This window comes from Amblyomma americanum, chromosome 8 (assembly GCF_052857255.1).
Source record: "Amblyomma americanum isolate KBUSLIRL-KWMA chromosome 8, ASM5285725v1, whole genome shotgun sequence".
In the NCBI taxonomy this organism is placed as follows: domain Eukaryota; kingdom Metazoa; phylum Arthropoda; class Arachnida; order Ixodida; family Ixodidae; genus Amblyomma; species Amblyomma americanum.
Genome location: NC_135504.1, coordinates 31878400 through 31893264, shown reverse-complemented (window position 1 = coordinate 31893264; position 14865 = coordinate 31878400). Strand labels below are relative to the sequence as shown.

The following is a 14865-nucleotide window of genomic DNA, read 5'->3' as shown; positions in this document are numbered from 1 at the left end:
CTTACAGTGCTGTTTGGGTGTCCACCGAGATAAGTGAGACAGCTACTGCGTCATTTCCTTTCCTCAAAAACCAATTTTCATTTCAGGAAGTAGTCACTTCAAAACAATTGTCTGCTTAGCTTGAATTGGCCATGCTCATGCCAAAATCATAGGACACTGACCGACCAATGCAGTGAAGCTGACACGGCCACAATGACATGACATTTATCAGTAATCATTACATCACACACAGTAGTTCATACGTGCACGTATGGCACTGTCATGAGTTTTCTTTATGAACAATGGACAGTGCCGCCGTACTATCAAATAGTCCAACCGTGTCTATTTCATCTTACTGCCCAACACACGCAATAACTGAAATTCACTTAGGTGAATTTCAAGTCTCTATTACATCTTACAATATACCCATCAGTTCACTTACTCACTGTTTCACTACAATGCAGCACAAAAGAGTACAGACACCAAATTTTTGCTTGCAATTTTTTCTTAGGAACGATATGTAAGACATTGGTATACACGGACCACCACGTGATATTCGCCTGCGACTGCTAAGTAAGTTGTAATGATGTTTCAACATGATGTTTCAACAGCTGAACAATGGCTGTGACGTTAAAGGTCAGTATACGTCGTGCGAGACATGAAAAAAATGAGATAAACTCTCTACTCCTTCGTTTCAATTTGCTACAACGCTGAAGCCAGGCAGCCTCAAGAGCTGAAAAAACAACGAACGAAAGAGCAGCATTACACTGCAGATTTTTCATGCCTCATGTGACCTTTGTCATTATAGCCAATGTTTCGCTGTTGAAACTAAAACAGCATAGGAGAAGAAATTCAATTATAAATTATTTAACAGTCGTAAATGAATACCACATGCTGATCCATGTATAGTAATGGTTTATGGTTTATCCGGGTTTAAAGGGGCCATGCAGCCTATTTTCACGCCTACCCTGCTTATCGCCTTTAATTCTCAACAGGTTAATTTACAATTCCCCGAATTTTCAGTTGATTCTGTGCGCTAAATATTTTTAAAACGAATTTTTTTCGTTTCTTTTGCGAACTGCTTGCTGGTCTGGCTACCTTTGATCGCTGACGTCACGAGCGCATACACGTCCTGCATCGTCTGCTGTGAGCTGTTGAGGTGCTTGCATGCACACCGTAGACAGTGGTCGCTCGAAAAGTTTTTATTTTAGCTTAGCGAAATAAAATGCGTTTTTCGTATTCTCTTTTGGGAAACCTTCAACTTAGTACGCGAGCTGACTGATCCTTGGGAAAGCGGACTTGCTCGTGGCGCCCGTTTTCCAAATGTTGAGGAAACAGAAATCGATGCACCCCCACTTTATTATTTACGCTTAGAAGCATGCTATTCGTATGTTATGAGTGTGGTCTCTTTTGAACGGTCAAGTGCTCCTGTATGTGAAAAGCGGCACGTGCCGTGCATGCCTTCGCCGATGTGCGCCGTGAAAGCCGCGGCGTTTTGCAGCTAGCTACCAAGTTCTTGTCCGCTATACATCGGCTCGATAATTAAGCTCAAATTATCAAAAGGTGGTACTAGAGTCACCTTGAGGACTGAAAGGAGCAGAGAAAAGTGCCGATTGTGACGACTTCCCCGCTGCATGTATGCGTTTGTAAGTCGAACATACATTCCCTTCGACTCGTAGAAACCTTTTGCAGGAACCAAGCCGCTTGCAAAACCCTACGCGACTCGAATGCTTTCATTGCTCGCACCGACGAATAGTCGCCGCCGTCTAAATGAGTGCTTGAAAATAATAGTACATCATTTAGCGTTTACTGCACGCGCGCATTGTGGCCTGGGAATGCGACGATCACGACAACTGCAGCCCCGCGCTGGGGTTGTTTACATAGTTGTGTGCAACCAGTACTGCTCGTTTGCTTGGCATAAAACGCAAGGTGGGCTCGCCTTATCTTAAATATTACGTAGTATTGCTCACAAACTGTAGTTTTACTCATTTACACACCATGATAACACTGTGGTAAGTGCCGCTGATGCTATATCGCCTGCTTGGAAAACGCTTCGCGTAGGACCGGTGCTTCCCGCTAATTGTACCCGCTTCCTCTTATGTCATCAATATTTGATTTTAAAGCGCTTTAACTAAAAATGCACTCGGATATTACTTGAATTACGGAAAACAACCAGATTTATTATCCACAGCCGATGCCGACAGCTGCTGCCGGCTGCCTTCAGCACATGCTGTGCAGACCGCGGGTCACATGTCGGCACTTTCCCCTTATTGTACTCGCGCCCTGCCATGTAGGCAGTCGTCGCTTTGAGGGCACTGTAGCCAAATCTACGCTCTACAGCTATTTGCAGGCACTAGAACTTGTGAATTCACTCTCCGCAGTCGCCGAAATCGCACACACGAATCCTGCGTACTTGCTAGGCCTCTTCACGAAAGGGGCCGGCGGTCCACCGTCGGTCGAAATTCAAGCATCTGGCAAGAGTTCTGCTGATTTACTAGTAAGGAAGTGTGAAGATATGAAATGCAGCCGCTCGTTTCGCTTTTTTCGATACGGATAAGGTACACAAGCGCAGTTTTTCGGGCCGTCTATTCAGCGGGCGTGAAGCTTTTCGCTCGGCCGCACAAGGCCAGGCGGCGGCAGTGAGCGACGAGCGGCACCGTCGTGCGGCATTTCCTGCCCGTGTCGCTCAATTGCCTCGCCGATAGGTTCTATGTGCAGGCACCGAATGAAAGCACATCTTCGCTGGTGCACGCACATCGCATACGTCGCCGTGGCTAGCATGAGGTCCAATAAGTTTTAAAATTCTTAAGTTTATAGAATGTCATACCAACTAGCCCCCCACCACACTCTGCCAGTTGCCACTAAGCTGACTCTTAACATTACTACGATACGCGGTCGTTGATTGTGCTGGCGTTGTCGTCAGTCTAGCGTGACAGACCAGTGCGTCAGCGACGGCATTTGCATACCGACCAGCCCACTGACCATCGATCGCCGCCGCATCGGCCTATAGTGTGACCGGACCCTACCTATACCGAAGAAAAACAGCATTACTGTTATTATCGCTTTTGCCGCACCAGTCACTCATATATGGCGGACGACTGCTACTTCGATCACCCGCGAAAGTGCAGGGCGGAATGAGACCTCGCTGCGCATATTGCAACAACGAGAGCAGACAACGCTGCTCCGTGCATGCCCTGATGACGTCACGACAGCATTCAATATGGCGGTTGCTGCCGGTGGGAGGAGTCTTCCGGTCTCAATTTCGATCGCATTTTTTGGAGCGTCCAGCGCAGCCAAATTTCGGAAATTGAATCATAAGCTCTGGTATTAGTTACTGAAACACAAAACTGCAATATGAAGAATGACCATGGCATGGCCCCTTTAATGTCCCAAAGCGACTCAGGCTATTAGGGACGCCATAGTGAAGGTCCCCGGAAATTTTGACCACTTCGGGTACTTTAACGTGCACTGACATCGTGCACTACATGGGCCTCTAGATTTACTCCTCCATCAAAATTCGACTGCTGCAGCTGGGATCGAACCCGCGTCTTTAGGGTCAGCAGACAAGTGCCATAACCACTGAGCCGCCGCGGCGGCTCCATGTATAGTAATGTCACGCGCATTATTACAAAAGAGAAATATGCAACCAAAATTTGGTGCTTATACTCTTTTAAACATTTTCTCTCCATATGATATGTGGGGCTTAATTCTCCAAAGCTGTATGTCAGCTCTGATGGGTGCTGTAAGAAAGAGCTCCAGATTGATTCAAACTGCCTAAGGGGGTTTTTCAATGTGCACTGACATTGCACAGCACTCAGGTGTTTTTGCATTCCGACTCCATCGAAACGTGGTTGCTCCAGCTGGGATTCAACCTCGCGACCTTGGGATCAGCAGCCAAATGCCAAGGCCACTGAGAATTCCTCTCGACGCGCAAGTCCCTGAACAGGCCTGATTCAATTTATCCGCTGGTCAGAACAAACACATGTGGTTCCATCAAGTGTTTCCATTCAGTCCAGAAATGTAGCTGTCACTGGTGACTAAGAACTTCAGAGAGCTTAGAAATGTCTCTGAGGGCGCTCCACAGGGTCAAAGAACCCAATCTGAAAACCAACCTTAAGAAGCATCGCAACTGTAAAACCAAGCAGAGGTGGTTGATAAGTAATTGCAGGTGTGTTTCATAATGTCCGCTGTAAGCACTTCACAGGATAAATCCAGAAATGGTTTGTGCAATCAGAGTAACAGCAGGAGATTGGGCATAGCAGAATAATCCTGACATTTAGTGCCCAATGTCTTACCCAAGATAATTTGCATTTGTTTTCTGAGGTCAACTGTTGTTTGGAGGCCATGCCAAAACAGCAGCTGGCAGTTGACAAGCTTCCCTGGCACCAAAGAAGTTTCGAGCCAGGACCTCCCGAGGATCACTGCAAGATCGAACACGAAAAAATTAGAAAGAGAAGGGCCAGGTGTCAGGACAACACTCTTATCTCTGCATTCCAAGGCAAGGCTAGAGTGGTCACAAACAGCGACCTTTCTCTACAGAACAAATAGAATGAATTAATGTCTTCAAATGCTTGCTATCCAAAGTAGATGTTTTGCAATCCTTAATGCAGGACCAAGAAAACTGGCAGAGTAAACTTCAATGAACTATAGCAGAAATAGCACTACTATTAAATTTCGGCAAAATGTACAGGATAGATTAGTGGTCAGTTAGACATGGTTAATGGCTAATGGACTTTTACATGCTACAACAGCATTGTGGCCTATGGCGGCGGCATGCTGTTATACCGTAAAACTGTATTCATGTGAGCAATGGATATGTTTTTTCTTTGTCCACAATAAATGTATGTACGTTAGGACAGGAAAAACGCAACAAGCGTTCAAATGCCTTCTAATTACTGTATCTTTGAAAGCTCAGTAAAAGCAGTGCCATCAGTATTAGTGGTATTTCCTATGCTGCCTTGAGTATTTTCTCACTGACAGACCACGGAACAGAAACAATAAGCTTGTGCTATACAGAGGAAAAAAGAAGCAGGGTGTTTCGCCTGGTTGGCTCATGTTTTTTTTTTTTTTGCTGGGTCGTCGGCACATCTGATGACGATAGTTGATTCAGGTCTGGTTGAGGTTAAGCTGATCTGATCTGTTCGTACTGCAGCTGGAAGTTGATGAAGACAATGATGTGCAATGCACAGTGCGAGAGTGTGCTGCAGTCTAAGATGAGATGTGACCGGTTGTGACAATAGCATGGTGCCCTCGTGCAGCGGCCAGCGAAGCTGATCTGTTTGTGCCACCGTGGGTTCGAAACCCAGTCGCGGCCATATTTATTTCTGCATGGGCTGTTGCTATGCTAGCTTTTGCCAAGGTCGTCTTCAAGGTCAAGCTTCACACTAACTCGGTGAGCCGGCTGACCTCATGAAGTAGCGTTTTCGCACTAAAATAAAATGAGCAGTCTCCAAAAGGAACAGAAGAATAAAATGTCGTTTATGAAAATTTTGGAATATACTTTACTGACTTCCATACCTGATAGTCACCAAATTGGTGCAGGCAGGCTTTCTATGTTTCTCTCCGAGTGAACATCCACTTCTACACTCTCAAACATGAACACTAAGCAACTATTCGAAGTTGTATGTACTATCCAATTTAGAACTTGAATCTGACACAGAACGATGAGATTAAAGTTTTTAACACTCACAAAACTGTCTAACTATACTGATAAAATTTCCTAACTTAAGGCTTCCTGCTTGCATTTTCAGTACCTTGGTGCCCCATAGTTGAAAAACTTGCCACATCTTAATGTCACGGTTGACTTGGAAGCAGGCTGAAAATCGGGCCAGCTACACAAGATAAGAAACTGGTTAAAATGACTTTCATGTAAGCTTCAGCTCGCACAGCTGTTCCAACTGCAAATGACACGTGGTCTGAAACTGGCATCTCTTGAATGCAAGAAAAAGAATAAATAAAAGCCACCCGGCGCATGAGCATATTGAGCACGATATAAATATTGACCCTCTCGTTTCCAGCATAATCAATCCCAAATGCACGACCACAGACAAGATTGTTGTGGCATTGCTTCATTGGATTATGCACTATTTTCTTGTGAAGACATCTAGACTACAAAGGTACCGCAGTCAGGGTGCTTTGGGTTCTAGGCCATAATAACTTGTACACCACAACATATATGTATATCATTAAAAAAATCACGAACCCAGAACTAAACAGCCCTCAAGATATGTGAACATGTCACATTTCTGCACCTGAGCAGCAACTGCTTCTTTATCGCAACATAGAATGATGTATTGCTAGTCTAGCTATTATGTTGCTCCCGTTTAGCCTAGCTGTATAATAATAAATGAGTATCATTTCTCCTTTGTATATGAATCCTCAGCACTTGAGGCAGTCTTGTGAATGCTCCTATCAATGTGAAAGCAGGAACAGGCACAAAGAGCAAAAATTGTTGCTTAAAACAAACCATGCAATGCAACTCAACAATTGGCCATTGTCATGCAGTCCTAAGCTGAAGGAAGGTGCTTGAACAAAGAAAAAAAAAAAGCCTGGCTAGAGGAATCAAAATTCTAATCCAGTAAGGCAAAAACTAATAATCTAGTGGTATGCAAGCATTACTTGTGGACATGAAGGGTATTAAGGAACAAGCACCTAATGCCATTTAACTGGCAGAACCGCTGGTTCAGAATTCAAAATTTACAAAAGCACTTGTACAGTCATGAGTAAAAGTGAAGAGACCACGGCTCCGGGCACGGGAGCGGCTGCGAGGCGCTACTATCTCACACCGCACGCTCGCTGCGAGAGTGCCCCGAGTGACGACAAACTTCACCCTCGCTCTCGCGCGGGTGCTTATCATGCTTGATAAATTCCCAGTGCGGCGTTCGGCTACTCTAGAGCTGATGGTCGTGACGCGGGGGAGTGCGCATCGCAAAGCGCCTCGTCCATCGTTTTCGGCGTACCTTGGAGGTTACGCGTCCATGCCGTGCCTGTATCGGCATGCTGTTGGAAGGCACGTGCGGCTTCCACTCGACTCTCAAATCATTAGGCAGAGACGAAAACATCGAGGCGTAAAATGCAAGGCCCTGTGGATCCTCGCTCCGAACACCCCATTTAAATAAGTATTAAAAATGTTTGGCACTGAAAGGCTCTTTATTGCCTTGAGGAATAATCTGAACGTAACATGCAACTAATACTTAGTGAAGTTGCCATTAATGGCAATTACACCAGCAGTTCATTGCGGCGTCGAATCATACAGTGGTGACACAACATCGGGGCGAGACGAAGAGTTTGCCATTCTTGTGTTATGGCAGTCCACAGGTGATCAGCTGTAGCCGTGCGGGGATCCCGGGCCTCAAGTTGTTCTTGATCAGCCCCCACAAGTTTTCAATGCGGTTCAGATCTGCACCTACTGGTGTCCACTACAGTGTGCGGATGCCCAGCTCTTCCAGCAGTGTGCCCACGAGGCGAGCTGTGTGAAGAGGGCTACGATACTGCTGGTAAAGAAAGCAACCGCCCATGAAGGGACCACCAAGCACGTAGGGGACCAACTCCTTATGAATGATGACATTGTACGCGCAGGCTTTGAAGCGGCTCTCGATGCACTCCAGACACTGACAGCGCACCTGCCACTTGACAGGACGCCCATCGTCTACTCGGGCTATAAAACAGGAAGGAGGAGAGAGACGTAGAGATAAAAAGCACGCCAGGTAACACACGATCTCTCTAGGCCAATGAAGGCAGTAAGATAGATTGTAATTGTCCTGGATAAAGAAATGTCTGATATTTTACAGGTTTAGCATCAAGCACTCTATCATTTTTTTTTTACAAGCCGACGTCCACTCAGTAAGTGCTGGTCTTGAAAGAGAGAATGCGAAACACAACGCTACCGTACCGACGGGCCGTCAACATGACAAGCACTGATGTGAAGCTCCAAAAGGAAACACGATACTCACATTGTTTCGGAGCAAAGTTATTTATGTGTGATGAGCATTAAAAATAAGGTCAGTGGTCAACTCTATGACACGTGCTAAGGTTCAAGCGTTTCTAATGCTACCGAAAGAAAAGAGCTTACTGTTGAGGAGGAAGAAACAATATAAACACACAATTGTCCTGAGCATACGTAACCCACTGTACCATGTGGAAGCTAAGTAAGAGGTCTCCTTGAGAAGTCACCCTTCTGAATACTCGGCATTGGAGAGGTGGTTTCCACATGCCTGCAGTTAAATGGGTGCAGACCTGCCGTTGCTGGTCCCACTGACTCGAGAAGCTACTCTTGTCAGAGAGTAGATCTCCCTCTAGTCGGTTGCCGTCCAGTGCGGCACCGCTTGTGCAAAGCTGAGACGCAGAATGCGTTGCCTGGGGGTTAGGTACGGCTTCTGAGCCGCCACGCAGTTTCTTAAAGCTGCTTCGTTGAGACGTCGCACGGTCGATGGCGACACCTCAAGGCCCAACATGTCACGCATTTCTCGTGCATTAAGGAACGGGTCCGCCACAACTGCGGCGACAATGAGCTCATCAGTTTCTTCATCCGTGAGTCTTGGTCAATCGCTGCGCTCTGTGTCGGCAATTCTTCCACCTTCATACCGACATGCATGATTAATGCCATTAACGGCACTATGCGAATGGCCAGTAATAATAAATTGCACGTTGAGAAGTGCCCTGGAGACTAAGCTCAATTACCCTTGTTCTTGTCAATTGGCACTGGCGGTGACATTTTCGCCGTGACATTTTTGTACTAAGAGAAAGGTTAAAATCGGGGCATGATTACAAGGCAAAGACGAGCAGCGAGTGGAAGCCGTACGATGATGGTCCAGACAGTGCAGAAACTGGGCCCAAAGCTTTGCCGTGACAGCGGCTCATGATTGAGATCGATTGATAAAATGACCTTTCCTTGCTTCACCAAAGCCCTGTCTCACGATTAAAATGCTAGGATCTGTAGCCAGCTTGTGCCGTTACAGCGCCTTTATTTGGGCCATGTTTAAAGCTGGACTAGAATATAGTGCATTTTCGCTGCAGTTATGCAAGGCTCAGAATTCTTGTTGTTCAAATTTAGCGCACAATCACACGCATTTGTAAGGGATCAGTAGTGGAAAGGCACAAAGGCAGTTGGTCCCTAACGAGGGCTATCAAGGATTCCCTTCTACTACTGCTTATTTACTATTATTACTAAAATGGTTATTTCTGTCACATACCTATTTGCTGTTTTTGAGATGCTGCTAATACTCATACAAAATTAGTAGCAACATACCTCATTTAATTGCTAATCATTTTCAGCCAGCCTATAATTTTCAATGGTGCTTTTTATGTCTCAGTGCTGTAATCATAAAAACCACAACACCTTATTTGTTATCCATTGTAACCTATCATCATGCAATTGCCGTTAGTGGAGCGCCCTGTTACTTCATGCTGTGTGTTTGTTCCGTGTCCATGCTGGACGAGTTGCTGATGTATTTGCCGTTAATGGCAACTTCACTAAGTATCAGTTGATTGTTATGTTTAGCTTGTTTATTTCTCACGGCAATAAAGAGCCTGTGAGTGCCGAACATATTTAATACTTATTTAAATGGAGTGTTCGAAGTGAGGATCCACAGTGCCTTGCATTTTACGCCTCGATGTATTCATCTCTACCTAATGATTCGAGAGTCGAGTGGAAGCCGCGCGTGCCTTCCAACAGCATGCTGATACAGCCACGGCATGAACGCCCAACCGTCAAGGCGAGTTGAAACCAGAGGAGGAGGGGAGCAGTTTGCCCTACTTTCCCTTTAGAGACTTTAGGCGCTTTGCGATGCGCACTCCCGCTCGCAGAATAGCCGAACGCTGCACTTGAAATTTATCAAGAGTGATAAACACCCGTCTGAGACTGAGGGTGAAGTTTGTCGTCACTCGGGGCACTCTCACAGTGAACGTGCGGCGCGAGATAGTAGCGCCGTGGTGCGGCCCCGCAGCCACTCTCGCGCCCGGAGACGTGGTCTCTCCACTTTTGCTCACAATTGTACATACTCGTAGACTCAGGCATGTCTTTTTAACTTTCATTTCACTTAAAACTATGATTTCGTGGTGCTACTTCAAGTCTGCTCAAAATGTAACGGCCACTTCAGTCCATACTTGTGCTGTCAACCTCATCTGGGGTAAAGGCAGCGCCCATAACGAAGCATTGACTTGCTAACTCCTCTGTGACAGGTATTCTACCCTTTCTTACTTTTGCAACATGTCTTAAGACACTATAATCACTATTAACCTCGCAGCCAAAGGGTGAATCCTCAAAACAGCACGCAACATATCTGGTGCTCCAGGCAGCCGCTTCATAGTTGAGCCTTGAATATAGCGGATACACACAGGGTGGCTGCTATAAGATGTTGGCAAGTTTTGCATAAGCTGTATATATGGCCTTCACAAATTATGAAGAAAGCATTTCAGTCACAGTATCTATGCACGCATTACGTGACCAAGCTGCTTAACAACGTGTAAATATGTAAGAAAAGAGCCACAGGAATTGCGCAACTACCACAGTCTTATGCAGGAGGAGTGACAGGATACCATTCAGAAGGGGCTCTAGACAGAAAGACACAATCTCTTCATCGTTATTCACCGAGTGTCTACAAAAACTATGCAGAGTTGCAGTGAGACCTAGGATAGGAGCTAATACGGAACACATGAGCAACCTTTAACTAGCTGACATGGTCCTGCTAAATGATGCAGGCTATAAATTACTATAAGTGAGTAACAACACAAAGAGCCAAAGCAGTAAGGTAGGTTTGAAAATTTATGTAAACAAAGCTAAAGTTCAACAGCCCAAGGCACCAATTTTCAGCAGATGATGACGCACTAGAAGCAAGGGGGAAGCAGGCCCATCCAGCTCATGAAATTATGGAAAGCGGAAATCATGAAAGACAAATCAGCTGGTGAAGAATTGCGGGTTGGTGCGTACATGATTTGGCCAACGTTCACCTCTAGGGTGAAAACTTCTAGGTGAACGAAAGAACTTGAAACAGCACAGTGCATGTTGAAAAGAAAAATCATGGATGTAACATTAGGGTATAAATAGAAAGCAGTTAATATGAGTTGGTGATATCCCTAGTCGAGATTAAGGTGAGGAAATTAAAAGTTTCACTGTGTGCCTAATGTGCAGGGAAGATAACTAGCAAGCTATTACAGTGAAGAAGTGGTTACCATGGAAGAGACAACATAGTTGAGGGCAGCAGTGAATCCAGTGGGGTTATGAGGTTCAGGCCTTTTCTGGGGTAGGGTGGCCACAGTTCACCCCAGGCAAGGGTGCGTGGACATCACTAGGAAAGGCCACAGACCTTCAGCGTGTTCAGCTCGGCTGTAAATAGTGAAGATTTGAGGTCATGTTATTTTAATTCTAGGAGACTGTTGAAAAGAACAGCGAGCTGTAAGTAATGAATGAATAAATTTATTAAAAGTGAGGGCTCATGGGTCACTGGATGGGGAAGGTTTTATGGTTTATCGGGGTTTAACATCCCAAAGCGACTCAGTCTGCAAGGGACGCCGTAGTGGAGGGCTCTAAAAATTTTGATCACCTGGGGTTCTTTTGATGTGCACTGACATCACACAACACAGAGGCCTCTAGAATTTTCTCTGGATGAGGAAGGGGATGGAGAGCTGTTTTAAAGCTTTCACTGGGTCACGACTCCTATTCAACTTGCCCAACTTTCCACCTTACTTCACTACGTGACTGGGTCATTACCCAGTGAAAACAACAAGAGAACATTGTTTTACTTGAATTGCATCTCGTGAAAACAATGTGTCAAACTTTTGCAGTTATTTCCAACTAATTATTTACGTGTATGTTACAGAGACAGGCATGAGCTTGATCAGTTCTGTGCTTGGGCAAATAAAAGTTGCACAAGTTAGACATGTACACACTTCGTAAATAATTACATGCATGGGGAAACAAATAACCCTTTTAGAACAAAACACGAAAGAAAAACAGCAAAATATAGATAGTAGAGATGACTTAAATATGAAAGGGCTGAGAATACTTATTAGACACATATAAGAAAATCACATATAAGAAAAAAAAAAATGATAGGTGTAACGTTAAGAGATCGGAAGCGGGCAGAGTGGGTGAGGGAACAAACACGGGTTAATGACATCCTAGTCGAAATCAAGAGAAAGAAATGGGCTTGGGCAGGGCATGTCATCCGAAGGCAAGATAACCGCTGGTCTTTAAGGGTAACGGAGTGGGTTCCAAGAGAAAGTAAGCGTAGCAGGGGGCGGCAGAAGGTTAGATGGGCGGATGAGATTAAGAAGTTTGCAGGCAAAGAGTGGATGCAGATGGCAAAGGATAGGGTTAATTGGAGAGACATGGGAGAGGCCTTTGCCCTGCAGTGGGTGTAGTAAGGCTGATGATGATGATGATGATGAAGAAAATCTTTATGTGTTGTATTGTGAATTTTTCTTTCCCAACGTAGTCTCTATTGTGCTAGTTGTACTGACCACTGGGTACATCTCCAATAGGTCCTTGTGGACGGGGCTGACCCGACGAACTAATGTACTATCAAATATTACGAAGCAATAAACTATCACTCTTATTCCTTCATATGTACAACATATGCTGCTTCCCACAAGTGCACGGCGATGACATCATTGCACTACTACGCTTTAAAAATACCAGCAGCACAGCACACCGCCTCTAAAGGCAATCAGCTACAGTTCCACGCAAGGAACAACACAAGACAGGCGTGTGACAGGTCCCGCGGCCACATGCGACAGAGCCGAATTGTAAATTAAGCGACAGCTGTTAAGTGATGCTTATCCTAGTACCCGCGGTTGTCATGCGAAACCCCCACGCCATGTAGTTAATGTAATGTGTCCATTACTTTGAAGAGCAAAAATAATCGGGCTTTAGCAAAAACACGACGCGTATGTCAACACAGAAACGACAGCTGTCGCGACCGCCTAGCATGTGGCTTCCGCAAATTCCCAATTATTTTTTCTTTGTGGTACTAGTAACACTGTTACCTGTAGAGAGACAAAGACTACCATGGCACTGCTGAGAAGAAACCAGCGCCGCTTTCCCGTAGCGTTCCTCAGGCACGCAAATTTGCCCGCCAAACACTCGTTCTCGGAATGCTTTCAGATTCAGGGTCTAGTTCGTGCTTGACTTGCTCCTCGACTGACTTATATCTCTTCGATGTAGGGCGAAAAGGAATTACTTTTATATACTTTTTTCCCACTAATACTTAAAATTGTAGTTTTACATTATTATGGTAATCAAGCAATCCTTAGGCTACACAGTTATTTCAAGCATAAAATTTCACCCAAGGTTCTGGGCTATCAGCGTAATCCAATACAAGCCATAAATTACTACACGTGCTTTTGTGTGTAAACACAACTCGTGGGCAGTTTGTGGCGCAGTGCTTTATGGTGACAGGTAGAGTCACTAAATAAAGACTTATCTTTATTTAGTGACTCTAGTGACAGGTTTGTAACAGCGCGCTGCCGCCAGGTAGTTTGTGCTGGCAGTTTGCGGGCGCAGTTGCGCTACGATTGGAAGCGACGTGGATTAGATGTACGAGGTGAGACGAAGCTCCTTTGCAGAGACGTCGAGTCCCACGTTCTCGGCCCTCTACGTCCGCCTCAAACAGTCCATGGTCCTATTAAGACTTCTTGCGAAATCCGCGCACAACGCGTCGCCCAAATTGCCCCTGAAATGCGTCATTCATAGAGTTGACGCTGGTCCCACCACCGACGTCGTCATGCCAGAGGTGGAAAGCGACAGGGTGACAGTACTCGTCGCCGGCATGATGGGCTGATTAGAAATCATTATTATACGCTTGAGGGTAGTACCAACGTCCCCCATAATGTTTTCTACTGCTGGTGCACCCACCACCCTAAGGCTTACTGCTGCTACAAGTACCAGCGCCTTCGCTGAACAACCCAGGTTTCATTGCTGCCCCACAGATACATCATCAACCCCTGCATGCCCTGTTGCAGCCACCGTAACAGGGAGCACACCACCTTGACCCCCCCCCCCCCCCCCCCCAATTCCCAGTGAAAAAACAACAACATTGGAACCAGTTGGACATTCCAACTGATTCCAACTGGACTTTCCAATTGGAACCAATTGGTTCCAGTTGTGTTTTTAGCCACCTGACCATTGGACCCAACTGGACCAACCAATTGGACCCATTTGGCTAGGCAGTTACTGCAGCCACGTAATATTCACAAAATATAACTCACAATTAAGTTTTGCAAAATACGCAGAGTGAGAAATATTTCTGCAATTTAGCATATTATTATTGTGCAAAAGGAAAACAGATTTGTGAAGACTGCAGGGAGACACTGTGTTTGGGGCGAATCAACATTTTTACTGCGGAATTGAAATTAGCATGCTTTTATGGAATTCAAGGCCTACATCACATCACACACGAGAAACACTACAAATTCAGACTCTATTAGCATATATTAGGTAAATCTGTACATCCGGAGAACACAGTTCTGGTCCAACTTATACAGTATTGTGCGTTTTTATCGTGAAGAATTTCAAAAATTTCCCCGCCTCAACCGCTGGCTGATTTGCGGTGAACTGCACACAGAGCTTGCGTATTATGGTAACTTTTGTATCGTAGCAAGTTTGACAACGGTACTTACTGATTTGAGCCGTGCATGATGCGAAAACGTAATCGTCTACGTAGAGATCGGCGAATCAAAGCCCACAGACGACGTTTTTTTGCTAAACGGCAGCAGTGGCGCTATCTGTTTGCGGCAGTGGAAAGCATCGCGACAAGGCCGCCGAGACGAGCGTTGCAAACAATATTCTTTGAAAGGTAAAGCCTCGTTAAATCAGTTGTTCTGATATTTTTCCGCTCACTTAGCCGAAAATTCTGTAAGCGCTTCAGTTGAAGCAGACGAAATGGCTGG

At 45.4% G+C, this 14865-nt stretch overlaps 1 protein-coding gene across 1 annotated transcript in view; it reads right to left on the bottom strand.

The window, feature by feature from the left end:
* Positions 1-13097, bottom strand: part of LOC144101246 (uncharacterized) — a 49746-nt gene extending 36649 nt beyond the window's left edge. The window contains exons 1-3 of the mRNA XM_077634324.1: positions 12964-13097; positions 11149-11302; positions 4275-4400 (exon numbers count right to left, since the gene is read on the bottom strand). The gene's annotated coding sequence lies outside the window, so the exon portion shown is untranslated. The remainder of the gene's footprint in view (positions 1-4274; positions 4401-11148; positions 11303-12963) is intronic.
* Positions 13098-14865: the final 1768 nt, after the last annotated feature.